This window comes from Corapipo altera, unplaced genomic scaffold (assembly GCF_003945725.1).
Source record: "Corapipo altera isolate COAL_440 unplaced genomic scaffold, ASM394572v1 61411, whole genome shotgun sequence".
NCBI lineage: Eukaryota > Metazoa > Chordata > Aves > Passeriformes > Pipridae > Corapipo > Corapipo altera.
In genome coordinates this window covers 3,854,673-3,873,042 of record NW_020884875.1, presented here as the reverse complement: position 1 = coordinate 3,873,042, position 18,370 = coordinate 3,854,673, and positions in this window count along the sequence as shown.

The following is an 18,370-nucleotide window of genomic DNA, read 5'->3' as shown; positions in this document are numbered from 1 at the left end:
GGGAAAAAAAATGAGGGAAAAAAAAAAAATCCCAGGGTTTTCCAAGACCGAAAGATGGAAGGTATTTTTCCGCACTGCATCTTATGCATTTTTTCCCCCCTTAGATGTTTGTATATCTTTTGAAAATTTGACCTGATTAAAGTATAGCTCCTCCCAGCTTTGAAATAACACACCTTATTTTTCACCGTTACACCCTTGTTTGAAAATAATTCAATCTGTAATTTTATTAACCCCCACCCCGTAACTTTTAGTTTAACTACTACTTCTGGAAGAGACGACTGCATGTTAAGCTTGATCTTTGGAAATGATGTGCAATAAGCGAGAAACCTGTCTCCGCCCCAACAAACCAGGATTGGGAAGAAAAGGAGGGCTTTGATCAAGGGTTTTTTCCCCCTCCTGTGCTACTGATTTGCTTACTGTGTATTCGATTCGCGTTCCCAGTAAGGCGAAGCTCTATATTTAGCCGACATCAGAATCGGGTTTAAGGGAGTGGAATAATGAGTGGAACTGCCAGTTTCAATGAATAAGGTATTGAGAGAAAAATCCTGCTGAAGGATTTATCTTTTATGATATCAATATGCACATGAATGGGAAGACATAAAATGGGATTTGTACATATTTGAGACACTTCCGAAAATATACGGGTTTTTTTTCTCCCTTTTCGTATTTATTTATTTTTGGGATGGGGGCTGGGAGAGCCTGCTAAAAGTCGGTGACTCTACACAGCAATCAACAGCTTTCATCACGTTGAGGGGCTCAAATGAGATTATATGCATTCGAGGGAAGGGAACGGGGGCAAAAAAAGACCAAAAAAAAAAAAAACCCGACAGCGGCGATTAACCCTTTCCGTCCCTTAAAGCACCGCTATAAATTCTGTCCTGCATTTGCTTAGTGGCGAAAACCAGGATGGTTTCCTAGGAAAGGAGAAAAAAAAAAAAGAAGGAAAAAAATCAACTTCGTGAAATTATTAGAGGTATTGCTGGTTTCGGAAGAGAGGCAGTGGGCTCGCTAGGGCATGGGTGAAATGCCCTTGCTAGGGGCTGAGGCAGTACCAGGGTGCGGCTGCCGAGCGTCGTGTGGGAACTGGGCATCAGGGACTCCTTGTCCGCCCCTCCGGGGTTTGTCGCGTTTACCCTCCCGGGGCTTTGAGCAGGTGACCTGGCCACAGAAGCATCGCGCCTCCGGCTCAGGTCGAGAGGGCTATTTTTGTCCCACGACATGGCGGTGGCTCAGCGCAGCTTCGACTTTCGGGCACGCAGAAAGGTTCTTTCCGTCAGCTCTGGCTTAAAACTTCTCTTGAGGAGCTTTGGACCAAAAAGATGCTGTGCAAGAAGAGTCTGGATTTGAGGTTCCCAGAGGTTCGGATTTCCCCTCGCTGTCTTGCGGAATGCGGCGAGGAGCCCGTGCGATGTGCCGAGAGAGGAAGAGGTCTCGCACAAGGCTGAAACTGGAAACAAGCAGAGAAATCAATCACGAAATGTATTAGCTGCTCCGAGATGCAGGCTTTGACTCATCTAGAGGTGTGCGATCTTTAATCTTCGAGTCTTAGCTACTGCATGTGAGGGAGAAGTGTACCATAACAGCACTAAATCTATCAAAACAGAAGAAAACCTGTCAGTGGGCTTCTGCGCGCCCAGGAAACCTTCCCGAGTTTTAATAATGCCATTTGGCTTATTAAATCCCGCTACCGCTTAATTAAAAAAAATATAAAAGAAAAAAAGGAAAAAAGGCAGAAAGCAGTCATGCTTTCTCTCCTAGAGCCTTCTCGGAGTTCAGTAACACTCGGAGTGTCGCCACAGGACTGACCGGCATCACTGGCCCTATTTTTTCATCCAGTCGGAAATGGACACACTGTCATGGGTAGTGTAAGCAGAGGAGTGAGGGCTCTGGAAGTTGATGTAAATGCACAAACACCCTCCCCCCCATACACACACCCCAAAATTCTGGGGTGTTAAGAAGATGTCAGAGCGTTGGTCGGGCCGAGGACTGGAAAAGCCCAGTTTCTCTTCTGTCGCGTGCTGCCTGGCCTTAGAGCCGGCAGCCCAGAACGCACAAGGGGAGCGAAGCAGATCGGGTATATTTATTACTTTAAACTTTCCCCTTTGTTATCTTCCCCGTGTCAGGAAGTGTTCGAGGACAGGAAATACAGCGGCGATTTTGTCTCCGTGGTGAACAGAAATTTCTGGTTAGCGAGGGAGTTCCAGGCCCGCTTTCAAGTCCCGGCTCTCTTGGGGGTCCCACCGGAGTGATCAGACCCTTTCGTTTCCCCCGCTGGTCATGGGGACTGTGTGGGCCGTGAGGGGAGGCAATGACCCAAGCCCGGCCCCGCGCGGGTCCCAAAGGGCTCACGTCCCACGTCGGGAGTCAGACTGGCGGGAAAGGAGGGATGGGAAGCAGCGGGATAACCCTGTCCCCCACGAGTCCTCCCATAAATATGCATAGGGGACACCTCAATCCTACCCTCTCGAAAACAGGCTGATTCCCATGGGAAATTTTCCTCTCCAAAATACCCTCATCCTATCTTAGGGCTGCTACAATAATCGCTTCTACACGTCCCAAGAAACCAGCCCAGAACCCCCGGCTCTTGAATGCGGCTTTAGAAAGGGAAAAAAACCCCCACCAAAACCCCAACACCCCCCCGTCCCCCTAAATAATGAATAACGTCCTCCTCATCAACAACAGTGACCATAACACGGCAGGGCGAGCAGCAGCCGAGGCAGGCGCCGGGGGCCGGTGCTGTCGGGGCCCGCGACCACCGCGAAGACTGCGGGGCAGGGGGAGGATGCCCGCCCCCGGCACGCCCGGTCCCCACCAGAGTGCACCCGGGTACACCGGCAGAGCGCGCCTGGCTGGGAGGCAAGAGCGGGTGGATCCGCTCCCCTCTGCTCAGCTCCGCTCCCCGGCCGAGCCCCTCAACAGGGCGCCCGGCTGATCGGGCCCGAGGGGCCGGGGCGAGGAAGAGGCGGCGGCGGCGGCGGCAGAGCCGCGATCTCCCTCGGTGCGAGCAGCACCGGCCACTGTCCGAAAGACTGTTCCTGGCGGAGCCAAGGCGCCTTCCCTCGAATGCGGTGAAGCGTTCGCCGGTGTCACCCTCGCCCCTACCCAGTTGGTGGCAGCGGCTGCAGTGTCTCACCAGCCCTGAATTCTGCTGTACGGAAGGCACTGCACTGCTGTCTTTCTGAGAGGCTCTCTTTCCTCCCCAGCGCCTCGCTGACCTTTGCAACCGGGTTTCAGGAGATGCAAAAAAACACCCAAAAAACCCACCACCACCCCCCCCCCCCCAACCAAACTAAAACAAAAAACTAGACCAAACAACGGCAGCGAACACCAAATAAATGAAGAAATATAGCAACTAGAAGAAACTAAGTTTGGCGACCGGTAATCCGCTTGTCTGATGGGCAGCGAGCTACTTTAGACAGCAAAGGATATACCACCAGTCTGTGGTCATTAGGAGGTATATTTATTGCTTCTTAAATGAGTGAAATAAAATTGACAGCTGCAACCAAACCCAAAAAATATTATGTACGTTTTAAAATCAAACGCACATAGTTATCTGCGTGTTAGGTCGGGTTAATCAGCCGAAGGGAGACAATATGTGTAAACAAAAAATTATGCCTAGTTAAATTAGTTATTATTGCTTAGAACCTACAAATAAATCTTCCAAAATTGGTGACTAGAGAAGTAGTAGGGAGACACAAAAAGGAGACAAAGTCCAAACACGGAAGAGTTAGAACTCAGCATACATAGATACCACAATTTTGGTGTGTTCACATGAATATCCCTGCCATGCACAGTTTATTGTAAGTGTTCTGAGGAGAAGTTGCCTCGCTTCAACAGGAAAAAATAAAAACCAAACCAAAAAACACTGAACAGAATTTGCATAATGCCAACCCTGTAAGTTTCAAAACTGCATGCAAACACGAACTTGTTAAAGTGGCTACACACAAAATAGGAGAATCCTGAGTGAAAGTAGTGCAACTAGCATGTTAGAGGGATGAATTAAAGATGAACTGTGACCCTTTGTACAATCATTTCTCATGCATGAAAGCAAAAGAAGAAGGGGAGGGGAAATTTTTATGTGTTGTCCACTGTTCAGTGTTTAGTGGTCTCGCTTTTGAATAGGGGTAAATAAAAGCCATCAATAAATAATAAATCTTACATTAAGAGCAAGTATGCACAACATACGTATGGCTTAGCATTAGCTAGTGGGACATGTGCCATCCATTACATATAAAGATGAAAGGTATCTCACATGATAGGTGATATTGGGTTATATATGTATGTAGATAGAAAGCAAATCAGAGTAGTATGCGATAGATACCACCAATACATGTGTTACACACTTGTAACATTCATGTGGAGCATATAATCATTATTAAAGTTACTTGTAATCATTATTAAAGTTACTTGTGGTTTCCTTTGTATTGCTCCGAATCCTGCATTTAGTCCTAGCTCATGAAAAGAAATGTATCATGGGTTAGTGCAGCAAGAGCTTGAGTTGCCTGTCATCGCTTATTCTCTTTATAAGATGTGTATTTCTGCCTATATGGTTGGTTGTATCCATATATTGTGACTTTTCCAAGTGTATTGCACACAGCTTCTGTTTCCCTGTGTAAACAAATATGTACAGGGTGAACTCAGCATCTGAAGACGCTGCAATGCAGTGGATACTTTAACAGTTTCACTGCCAAATACACATTTGGCAGATAAGGAATTTTCAAATGGTTGCAACTTCTTATCTTCACATATAATGTATTTGAAAGGCAGATTAGGGGAAATTTTATGTTTTTAGGACAATTTTCTAGTTTGCCTGTAGATTGTCTGCTATGCCCTAGTCCACTTGGTCTCACGAAAGGCTGGAAAGAAAATAACTTTGGAGGAGGCAGGCCAGTAACTGTGTTCTAGCCCTGGGACCGTACTTAACACTCACTCTGGACAATGCTACAAGTGCAATCAGTAAAGAGGCCGTGTCATTCCCACTGTTGTCAAGGGTACCAAAATGAATGGAAGGCCTTGGAGAGAGGCTAGATATGATCTGATATGATGACCATGTGCATTTGAGCCATCTTGTAGGACAAAATGTGTGTGTGAGGAATGACTAAAGAGAATGAGGGCTAGGGAAAAGACCAAAAAAGGATGAATGTGGCTTTGGGGGGGGGAGAAACATAAGCAAAAATGTATGGAGGAACAAATAGAGGGGCAGAGGTGAGAGAAATGTTCAAGAAATTGAATACAGTGTCATGGGAAACTGAGAAAATAAGAAGGAAAGAAACTGATGGTGAAGAGAATATAAAAGGAAGAGCATGTCAGAATGAGGAATGAAGAGAGCGAAGATGGAGGCAGGGCAAGAAAATAGAAAGACAAGAGAGCTTTCCAGTGTGTGCATTTGATGCTGAGGCTGTGGCAAATCAGATATTGATACCAATGATGATGATTTGACACTGAACTGCAAATGTTTCCCCGTCTCCTTCATAAAAATATTTTTCTGTTAGAGCTACAATCAATCTTAATATATGTGACAAAACATGACTATGTTTATATTAATTGCAACGTTGTAATTGTTTACTTTTTTGCCACTCTTGAATTTGCATAGGATTTCTTTCTTCTAAAAAAGAACTGGTTTTTTGTTGTTCTTTTTTGCTTATTTATTTTGGTTTTAAGAAAACATCGCTCTTCTAAAACAAAGTATCCACCAAACCTCCCTCCCCAAAAATGTGTCTCTCTTTCTGTAACTCCTGTAGGTCAAAGAGGACTTCTGCTCTGCACATGTACAGAAACTAGCGGGCCTATAAAAACTTGATGTGAATAAGCACTACTCCATTAAAGGTCAACTACAGCTGAATCAAGCTACTCTTAAAAGACATCTACCACAGAGAAGAAATGTGACACAGACAGGAACAGTATAGAAAGGGATAGATATTGATCAGAGCAAAAGAGAGAAGGCAAAACCCAGAAAATTCTGCCAAGCTTTAATACTTTTCCACTAATATGTTCAACAATGGCCTTATACCCTACACACTCTGACTGGCTAAGGTCATGTTGATCTTAGCCGTGCAAAAGGAAGCAGCTGTCAACTGTGGCACATGGCAGATGGAGAAGTCTTATCAGATTTTTAAAACATGAAATTACTTTTTTTTTAATTTAGAAATTGATTTGCTCTTTGACATTAGAAACCCTTATACTGGTACCACATGTTGCAAAGAGCCATCTTTCCCCTCTGTGTGACAAGACAAGAATGTTTTTACAATGTGTGTGTATTTTGCCATACTTGAATTTTCAAAAATAATTGGTGTCAACCTTATTTATTTGTTTTAGATCTCTTTCTTCTTTGTCTAGTCTGCACTACAAATGTTGTGTTGAAACTATTGAGTTTGACAACATTTACTTATGTGGCGGAAATGAAAAAACAGCTTTATTGCAGGAATTATGACAGGAGGTCAGAACAGGTGAGCAAAATAGTTCTTACTCTCCTTCAAATCTCTATTAGATAGTTGGCAGCATTTCTTGGTGTAATTTCATCGACCTGAATGTTTTATAGAACCCATGATTCAAAAATTGAGAAAATGGATAACAGTTTCCAGATGCATGAAGAACCTACTTAGAAGCACCACTGAAAATTAATTTAGAATTTGCTTTGTGACAAGATATAATTGTTTGCTTTAGTAAAAAAGATAATACTATGCTCATTTGTAGATTTCTCAGAGTTTGTAAGACTCCACGCAATCATTGCCTCAGGGAATCAGTCCTAAATAACATGGGAGTTGTGGATATCTGTGCACAGGTGGTCACCTCTAGGACTCAGTCAAAAGGTTTTTAGCCAAACACCACACTGAGGCAGGCAATAATCATTACTCATTTTACAGATACACTGAACTGTCCCTCAAGTAAAAAAGGTGAAAATCTGCTGTCAGTGTCATCAGCAGGAAGCTTGTTGTTGCCTTACAGTGCAACAACCTGAGATATTCCTCAGCTTTAAGGATCAAAGTAACACAATCTCCTCATCTTTATGTTTCATCAAATAAATCTATGTTACAAGATACCTCTGCATGCAGTATTATACTGGAGCATAAGCTTTAATACTTAAGTGGATATAAACTCAAATATTTTTATGTACATTTTTGTCTGTGATACAACTAGATCTGCAGATATTACAGATAGTCCTGCCTACTACAGTTATAAAGTAAAAACACCCCACAAAATTTTGGATAGTGCTTTCTTCCTTTGGCTTTAAGGTTATTTATTATGCAAGTGGATTCCTTATGGACTTAAGAGGTTTGTTTATAAAGAAGTTAAGCATTTCCCTACTTTTAAGGACTCAAGTCAGCCCACTGGCATAAGAGGCCTGACACAGAGGTTTTAAGGTAGGTTGTATGTGGCTTCCTGAGCCTCTGTCATCTTTCATTCATTGACAATGTTTCTCACTTACTGTCATCATCATAAAAAAACAATTATAGTTGCTTAGGGTGAAATCTTGCTCTAATCTTATGGACGGGGAAAGAAAGACTTTCTGAAAATCACCAGCTTAAACTGTTATTTGACTTCATGTCTTTCCTTCTTTTGGAAGAAGTGTTTTCATTTATTTGAGTTGGCTGCATCTAAACACATTTTACATCTGGAGTCTTCTATAAATGGAAGAGGTAAAATAGAAACACACAATGTACTTCAGAAGGCTGCTCCTTGACTGAAGGGAATAACAGAGCAAGGGTTTTATGGAAAGTGTTTTTGGAAAGTCAAGAGGATGTTAAGCAGAGATTCTTGCAACTTGCTTCTGTTTTATGAATATGTTTCAACATCATTCCCTGTTGTCTTTTCTTCCTGTGTATTACTTGTATCCAATATATGTTCAGTGGCAGAAAAATGAATGATTGAATGTAGATGAGCACAGCTTGCATTAATAGGATTGTCTGGAATAGTCAAGTATGACAGTCTGGAACTGTAGAAACACACATTTTGAGGTCTAAACATACAAATTCTTGCTCAGAAGATCGATGACATTGGTGGTAGTCAGGCTACAGGCATATGTATTTTCATTTAAATCACCTCAATTATAAATGTTTCAGTACAGAGTTCTGTGGCAGAAACTTGGTCAAAAGTGTTATTTTCCTCAGGTCAGTGCAATTTTCCTTCTTTACATTACAGGTTGGAAAAATCTGTTTAAGATACTGCAGTGTTATTGATTAAGTAACAACTTATGAAGAAACTAATAAATACTCTGAATATACCAATGTTATTTATTGTTATGTCACTTTTTACACTACTATACACAGTAATACACAGTACTATACACAACAATATTTTTTATCACTCTTTAATTTCACTGTTGTTTCACTTTTTTGAAGTAATTTGTCTCTGAGGTACAAGGCAGTATTTCCATCTACTTCATTTTGCTGTTTGGATCACCTGCTGTTACTGCTGACTTGGACTATTTGGCCTCTCTTCACATATTGTTCAGAACTGTACCACTTTTTAGTTCAGGTATGGATTTCAGTTTCATCACCATTTTTCTGGAATATTCAGAGTAAACAGAGAAATCTATGCTACTTAGGTTTATTCTGGGAAGTATTTGTGCACTGAGTAGCACATCATCTGCCCTGTTACCCATATTAATTTTTGAAACAAATGTATGATCTACTAAAACTTTCCTGGTTTGAATTAATTTTTAGTTGCATGTATTCCAGATAGTTTCTATTTTATATCAAAAAAAGGAAAAAACCCACATGGTTAAACACTTAAATATTTTTTCTCTCTAATGTATACAATATTTCTGAGGATTTTTTTTTTTCTCCAGAAAGTAACAAGATCGAGTATATCACAGTCATTGAAATACTTTTTATCAGAATCTAGAAATGTCTTGCTCATCTGTGTCAAGAAGCAAAATTTACATAAGCTTCATGAAATCGTACCAAAGACATAAAAAATTTTTTTAAATCAATTAACAAAAGTGCTTTTATTGGAAAGAAAATGAGCACTGGATGTTACTTATAGACAGTCGAAATACTGGAAATTACTTGTGGATGGTCAAAATACTGTTGAAAATTGAATTCTTGGGTTTAAGTATATATAAAAAATGAAGAATAATTTTATGAATCCTTTATTCCAAATAATGTTCTGATGATATAGAAACAAAATGAAAAAGAAACAAGGATGGTGAGAGGAGTGAAGAGGAATAAAGGGAAGTTATACACAAACTGTAGTCTTTTTCATAGAGGGAATGTCTTGTGGCTAGTTAGTGGTAGTAGAATCGTAACTAGGATTCAAACCAGTAGCATACCAGATTTACTTTACTATCAGAAGAATCTTATATAATGAATGTAGCTGAGTTGTGTTTTACTTCCTTTTTTAATTTTTTCCTGTTCTTTTTAAAAAAAATTAAACCAAATACGCAATTAATCTGCCAACATCAACAAGATCTTTAGAAAACTTCCAACAGAGAATAACCATGTTTTTCCATGTACTGTAAATATTTACCTTTTATTATAATCCCCATACCCATATAATTGTTATGAAAATTTTGGGTGTCTAAGTAAACATCTTGATGTGATTATATTCAGAAACTTACAGGCACAAAATGAATAGAACACATATAATCTGTTTAAATCCCTCAACTCACTCATACTACCATTTCATTAGCCTCTGTGCAACCATCAATAAGTTCTGATTTTGCAGCTAGATCTTTAACTGATTAATTACAGGCTTTCCAAAAGCAACTTACTTCCCCCCCAGTATATCTGTAATAGACCTATTACATTAAGAGAAAAAAGTGTTTGCTCATACAACATTAAGCTTATGAAACTAATTTAAAGCCATGGCAATCCTTTTTTGGCTATGAAATGCTGAATATGAGACAGTATGCACTTTGTTCTGCTTAGGTAATGCAGGGATATGCAGAAAAACTCTGAAACAGAAATAGTCAAACTAACAGCTAGGACTACTATTTTTCTTGTTTTAATTCAAATAGTTATGGGAAAAAAATATCCTCTGTTCCTGATTCCTGCAACTGAGCCATGGCAAAAAAAGTCATAGTGTATGTTTCGTACGGTTGTGGTTTTGGGACCAACTTTTATAAACATTGAATACCAGAGTCAGTCCTACAGTAGCTTAAAATTACTATTAACTGATAACTATTGATTACAATATGTTGCAAAAGTGAGCAGGGTGTACTGAACCCCGATGTGGATGTGCTGGAGGTTATTTTTCTAGTAAAGTAATGCCTATAAGTTAACTATATATGACCTATAACTTATTAAAATACAGATTTCTATATCAATCTAAAAGTAGATGTAAAAATATGTGAAAAGCTAGGGAAATGTCAGATATTGCTGTATGCAGATGCTTGTGAAGAATCTCTGTTCAGTGCACCTGCTGGGAATAGCTCATGAGTTTTAGACCATCCTTGAAGCTCCTATATCTTGGAGTCCTAGAGCTGATGTGAGTATGCACTGCCCTTTTTACAGGACTGTCTCATGATGTGTGCTCCACTGGAGTACTGCAATGCTCTGGCCACAGAGCATCTCTTCAACATGTCTTAGAGCCAGCTGCTACTCCGTTTTCTGTGCATCTGGCTGGATAAAAAGCTTAACAGATTCTGTGCATCACTGACATGGACAGGGCCAGAGTGGCCCTCAGGGTATGCCTCAGTACATTCATGATGGATACAGGAAGGTACTAAGGCAATATTCATTATCCTTTCTTTCAAAGCTGTGGTTCCGGTTGCCTTGAACATCACCAGAGATACTATTAGCATTACAGTCTGCAGTGGAAATCAAGGCTTAGCATGTTTGCAACCATAAAAGCATAATAATATAAAATAAGTCTGCCTCAAACCTTTTAAAATCTGTAATGCTGGTAAAGGGAAGGAGAAGAACTAGATATGACACATAAAGTGAGTTTTAGAAGATTAAACAGCAAGTACAAAAAGAACATGGAATAAAATGCAAGTTTCCTGAGGTCCATGCTATTGAATATCTCTATATACTGTATGCTTAATATGCATGATTGTAAGTACTGCAAGGGTTAGATTCAAGAAAAGTGGTGTAATTACAGCAGATTTACATCTTGTCCTCCCAAATTATCTATTTTTTTTTTTCCCTCATGAGGTAAATCTGTAACCTTGTGTTAAGTGTTTCAGTTTGCAGGTGTGGGGAAAAGTACATGGCTCCAAATAGGAGTTCACCATAATAAAGTTTGTCTGCAGTCAGCATGTTGATCAAGGAGATGCACAGAGATCCTGAGTGGGAAGCACCTGAAAACTATTATGTTTTCAGTCTTTTCACTGTTGACTACCTAACTATGGCTGCAAAAAAGGACTTTAGTCTGTCTGAGAGCAATAGCTAAGTGATCTTGCGGATCTTTTATGAAAAGAAATCCATATTAAAAACAAATAAACAAACCCAAGACAAAACAAAACTAAACACAACATGTTGCTGTCAGGTAGCTGTTATACAATAACCTAGAGATTACAGACCTACCTGAGAAGACTCAAGATGACACCTTTCACATCCTATCAGAGAGCTCCTATCATCTCACTATTATTACCCTAGTGGGACCAGGGAAAATGATAGACATCTTCCAGCCCCTCTGCTGAAGGTGTACAACTGTGCAGAACCAGAAAGAGAGAACAGGAAAAAGCATGATTCTTAAGCTCAGTGATGGGTCATTAATCTGGAAGAAGAAAAACCCAGGCTGTGATCTTTATCTCAGGGCTTGTCACATTTTGTTCCTGGATGCTTCATGTCATTATTAGACAAGGAGCTACAAATATGATCTTCTCTGCTCTTTAACCAGTAGATTAAATTATCATATTCCTCTGGTTCTCATCTGTTGGTTCTGTAAATTTTAAATTCTTTTCTGGTTTCTGAAGAAGTCAGTTAAAGTATTGTAAACACTGTGCACACGTTAGCACAGCTCTATGCCCAGTCACAGGGAGCTCAGGTGACACCACGTGGAGCTCGTGTGGATATACTCCAAAGTCTCAACTTCTGTGTGCTTAGTTAAATATTTGCAAGAGTGCCATAGACTGATTTCCAGTAATGTATCAGGAAGAACACAACAGAAAATTAAAACAATACTTTAAAATTGGAAGGCCCCTATCACTTGTTTACTCATTTATTGTCAGATATTTCCAAGAAATAATTGTTTGTCTCTGACATATAACATTGTTTGTGAGCCAAGAGAACGCATAGTGAAGAAAAAACAACAAAATACTTTCCATGTCACCTTTAGAACAAATGAATGTCTGTGCTATGAGTGTATGAAAATTTTTTCATGAGTGTCTACTTTGCATTAATGAATGGGTGGACACTGGGGCAAGCAATAAATAGACAGTGGAGAAATTCCATGATTGCATCTTTTTCTATTCTCCACCAAGCCATTCAATGCAGCAGAATTGTCAACAGGGGATGGTGTTAGTACTACGTCAGAGCTCTCTTGTGCCGGTGGAGGGTTCCAGGGAATGGACATTGTTTCCTATCCTTATTCTTATTTTTGAAAAGTGTCCTTTTCCTCCTTTCTGTTCTTTCTCTACCATTTACACACTCCTGATCTGCTCACATCTTCCATCATCTTGTATGCACTATCAATTTTGTTTTGTTTCTGATCTTTTTCCCTGCCCATTGCAATCTCTCAATGTCTCTTTAAAGCAATCATTCAGAGCATAAATTTCATTCTGCTTTTTATCCTTCTGGCAATGGAGGAGAGATAGTGAATTGCTCAAAAGGAGCGGGAGAAGGACTACAGAGTAGCCACATTTGCTCCCAGTTTGCACTTCTGTCAGAATGAAACTTTCCTCTTTCTGTCAGAAGGGAAAGGTGTTGCTCAGCTGCAGGCTGCTAAATGAGATGGGGCACATTGGCCTTAATATCATTAATGGCTTCCCAGATATCTCAGTTCCATTGCAAACACCAATTAGCATGGTGTTCTCAGCTCTTCTTTTTGTCTCTCCCAGCATTCCCTTTTCCCCTCAGATAATGTAGGTACTATTAGGAGTTTCACAGCCTTGAAAAGACCAGTCTTATAACCCACAAATTTCAGGGGGAAAAAAAGTGACAAATTTTAATTGGACTATCAGTCTACATGCATTTGTGTTGGCTCATATTTTTAAGAATGTCTCTGTAAAGAAAAGGGACCTCCTACTTGACATAGGTGCTAAAATTAACTTAGATATTTAGAATTTTTCACAACCAGTATTGACTGTACAGGTCATTAGAGCCATCTGGGGCCTGATTCTGTAATTGCTTTCATCAGTAGTTAACGGTTTATGGAACTGAACATGTTATGAGCAGTGAATGGAAGTAGATTCACGCCTAATATCAGGTAAATATCAACGGAACACATTTAGAACTTGTAATTTTTTTCCTTTCTTTTGAAGGCATATAATCACCCTGAATGTCAGAATTAGCAAAGCACAGATGTTCCTGGATTGCAAGGTAGCCATCCGTTTGTTTAAGAATCTATAGCCTTTACTCTCATTGCTCTGATATGGACCTTTTGCAGTTACTCTTCCCATTATAAATTGAGATTAGCTCAGTTGGTTAGAGCCTGGTGCTAACAATGCCAAGGTTGTCGGTTTGATCCCTGTATGAGCCATGCACTTAAGGATTGGACTCAATGATCCTTGTGGGTCCCTTCCTACTCGGAATATTATGTGATTTCAGAGCGTGCTTTTTGAGATTCTTTGAAGGTCACTAACCCTGTGCTAGTAGTTCAGAGAACAATTTCTTACCAATTAGCATTGCTGTCTCTGAGGAGTGTGTTATCTCTTTTCCCAGGACCTCTAGTTTGCTTGCAGGTCAATTTGTGAGGCCAACTTTAATCTATGAATCCCTACATGTTTAGAGTCAATTGTACCTCAGTTGTTCCTCTGCTGCACATTCAACAGTTCTGATTTTGTTACCTCTCTTGGCACAGTGTATGGTTTAGCTCTCTTTTTCTGGTAGATGCTGGGACTACCCATTCCCCTGATCCATGGTACAGGTTCTCCTCAAAGCAGGTCTACACAATATGGAATTATGGCTTTGAAATCTCTTTCCTGCTCTTTCAGAATTTGTGAAATAGGAGTCTGTCCCATGTTCTGAGTCCCTTCTCTTTCCAAGGATTACATGTTTAATTCCCTTCCTAAAGGGTAATGCGTGTGTGTTTGTGTTTGTTTGCATGCGTGTGTAAATTACAGTTTTCCTTAAAAAACTTCTTCCACAATTCCATTCAAGAAAACTCAAACATTTCACTCTGATCCTCAAGGGGACAACAATCAATGCATGTTATGAGGACTGCTCTGCTCATATTATTTGATGCCTTAGTCTGAAGTTATAAGCATTGGGGGTTAAGTCCAGATCTCTACAATAATCTTAAACTTATTGTACCAGGTTTATTTCTAATCTGAAATGCTTCCTCGAAGCCCAGGCTAAATCAGCACTGGCACATTAACTAGCTCTCTTCTGTATCTTTACTGCTATAACCTGTCAGATTGCTTGTCACTGACTTAATTCTCCAGGTTTTCTGGAGCTGGAGAACCTTAACAGCAACTTAAGTCTTTCTACACATCTGTTCTGCAATGTGAGTGTTTGGGTTACAATCCTGGAGATGCTTCTTGTTGAAGCTGTGTCTGTGCCACATTTGGCACATCATGCTGCTCTAATTTATCACGAAATCCAAATGGAATGCTGCATGCTGCAGTGACTTCCACTGTGAGTGTTACTAAATGAGACATATGTTCTGAACACTAATTCTTAGATTTTTTTGATATAAAATAGAAACTATCTGGAATACATGCAACTAAAAATTAATTCAAACCAGGAAAGTTTTAGTAGATCATACATTTGTTTCAAAAATTAATATGGGTAACAGGGCAGATGATGTGCTACTCAGTGCACAAATACTTCCCAGAATAAACCTAAGTAGCATAGATTTCTCTGTTTACTCTGAATATTCCAGAAAAATGGTGATGAAACTGAAATCCATACCTGAACTAAAAAGTGGTACAGTTCTGAACAATATGTGAAGAGAGGCCAAATAGTCCAAGTCAGCAGTAACAGCAGGTGATCCAAACAGCAAAATGAAGTAGATGGAAATACTGCCTTGTACCTCAGAGACAAATTACTTCAAAAAAGTGAAACAACAGTGAAATTAAAGAGTGATAAAAAATATTGTTGTGTATAGTACTGTGTATTACTGTGTATAGTAGTGTAAAAAGTGACATAACAATAAATAACATTGGTATATTCAGAGTATTTATTAGTTTCTTCATAAGTTGTTACTTAATCAATAACACTGCAGTATCTTAAACAGATTTTTCCAACCTGTAATGTAAAGAAGGAAAATGGGATTGGTGGAGTAGCAAGGAAGCAAGAAGAAGGTAATCCATGAAGCAATCAATTAGTAGCAGAATACTTCAGTTGCAGCCAGAATGAGCTCAGAAACATCAGGGGTATGTTCAAGTTTGCCTCCTATTTTTATTTATCTTGATTGTTTAGGCTGATATTTTCTTTAGCCAAGTGATATGTATTTGATATTTGTGGTGTGCAGCTTTAGTAAGATTTAACTTTTTGCAGTACCTAGAACTTGGATTTATGTTTTTTACATAATATTCTACCATTTTCTCATGAAGTTTCTTGACAGTTCAGTAATTCAGGAAGGACAGGAGGAGGCTAAGTTTCTTTTGATATTTATTGCAGATGAATTATTAAAAGAAGTCACAGTAGTGTTAACAAAAAGGGGTTTATTGATGATTAAATGGTGATCCAATCATAACTAATTTATGACTGTATGATAATCAAATAGTGATTAAGCAATAATTGAACCATAATTATACAGTGATTTAACAATTATTTGACAATGGTTTAAACAATAATTTAGATGATGATTAGATAGTAGTCAAACACTCTACTACTTACTACACTTCTAATAAGTTACAGCAGGCTATGTAAATGTTGCTAGCATATGATATAATTTTAGGCCTAGTGTAAAATGTCACTTACCTCATTATAGACCTTGAGGATTAATCCTGCACAAAGGGAAATCACCAGTGTGCAGCCTGCTGCTGTGCAGGAGAACTCAATGGGCTTGAGAGCTACAGATATCTGTAGGTAAAGTAATTGACTTGCAATCAATCCCTCCTTTGGTGTGTATGCAGCTAGTGCACAGCTGCAGCAGTTTTAATGTTGTCTAGTCCCAGCTCAGGCTGGTGCTGTTAGCTCCTGATAAGACATGGCCCAGAGTCTAGGGTGCCTGAGAATATATGGTCTAGCAGAGTTCTTACAGTTTACACTTGCCGGTGATGCTGGAATAAAAGTACTGCTTACTCAGAGAGGGGGCATCTGTCACAGTATCCTTCTGCAAAAAATTCAGCCCTTTTTTTTGTGTGTTGGGTTTGTGTGACCAAACTTTGATAGCTGGGGGGCTACAGCAGTGGCTTCTGTGAGAAGCTGCCAGAAGCAGCTTTCCCTGTGTCTGGCAGGGCCAATGCCAGCTGGCTCCAGGATGGACTCACCACTGGCTAATGCCAAGCCAATCAAGAATGATAGTAACACCTTTATGACAACATATTTAAGAAGAAAAAAAAAGTTATTGTACAGATGTAATTGTGGCCAGAGAAGAGCAGAGTGAGAACATATGAGCAACTCTGCAGACACCAAGGTTAGTGGAGAAGGAGGGGGAGGAGCTACTCCAGGTGGCAGAACTAAGATTCCCCGGCAGCCTGTGGTGAAGACCATGGTGAAGTAGGATGGCCCCTTGCAACACATTGGGGGTACAGAGATATGCCTGGAGGACCAGGGGAATGCAGAGATCCACATGAAGCCTGTGGAGGAGACCCACTCTGGAGCAGGTGGATGCACAAAAGAGGGATGTGAACCCATGGGAAAACATTGCTGGAGCAGCTCCTGGCAGGGACCTGCAGATGTAGGGAGAGAAGAGGCTATGCTGGAGCAGGTTTTTCTGGTAAGACTTGTGACCCTGTGGGGAACTCATGCGGGAACAACCTGTGCCTGAAGGACTACACCCATGAAGAAGTGGCCCATGTTGCAGCAGTTCATGGAGAACTGTTGCTCATGGGATGGACACATTTGGAGATGATCATAGGGACTGTCTCCCATGGGAGCGACCCCATGCTGGAGCAGAGGAAGGACTGTTCTCTCCGAGCAGTGGCAGGAAAATCGTGTGATGAACTAACTGTAACCCCCACTCCCAGTCTCACTGAGTTGCTGGAGGGAGGAGGTAGAGCCTGGGAAGGAAGGAAGGGTGGAGGGATAGATATTTTTAAGATTTATTTTAATTCTCATTATCCTGGGTCTGATTCTGTTACTAATTAATTCAGTTAATATCTCCAAGTTGAGTCTGTTTTATCCATGATGTTAGTTGGTGAGTGATCTCTTCCAGTTCTTACCTTAACTCTTGAACCTTTGTTATATTTTCTCTCCTCTGACCATTTGTGAAGGGGACTGATAGAATGACTTTGGTGGGTGGCTGGCATCCAGCCAGGGTCAGCAGCATGGCATAAAAAGGAGTTGCTTAAGTTTACGTTCAGTTTTTATGTTATTTTCTGTCCATTACAAAGGAACCAAAAATTGTTAAATTGAGCACCAACAAATAAATTTTAATAGATACACTTTTATTCCCTTTGTTCATGTTTGGTATTTCAGATTTTAATAGCTTGTGACTTTAGACTTCTGTTTACAACCAAAAATATCTCTGTATGTGAAAGCCAAGATCCTTCTCTAATGCTGATTCTAGGAGTTAGTGCCTAAGTGAAATATTGTGTGTCAGTAAAATTCTGAGACATATCAATGAGTTTCACACAGAAATTCTGTCCTGCAGACAAAATACCATAGCTTAATTGAATTCATTCTCATTGAATAACATTAGCAATAGTTTGTATTAGTGGCTTTTCACCATTGAACGCCTAAATACTGTGTGTTAGAAATACCTGAGGAGTCAGACAAACAGCGGAGTACACACCAAAAGGCAGAATTCTGAGCCATGCTCAGTGATTTATATAGGCTAACCCCCTTGCGAACACAGGTTTTTATCTCCTTTCTCACACAGAGACAGAAGGAGGCTTCAGACTCCACTTATGTGAATCAGTTCACCAGAGTGTAGGAGCCCTCGTCCTGCGTCTGAGCTCAAGGTGAAAATGGTTAGACACAAGTGCCTTCAGTGACTTTATTCAAACTGGTTTGGCAAAACGTGTCACAATTCCAGTAGAGATGGAGATATATTCAAAAAGCAAATTCATAATTTTTTTTTTTTTACTGCAACAGGGACAAAACCTATCAGTTACTCAGACCTAACACCTAGATTTCAGAGGACTTTTCCAATGCCATTCTAGTTTCATCCTCATATTTGTTTCTACTGCTGTATATTTTCATTTACGGGCATT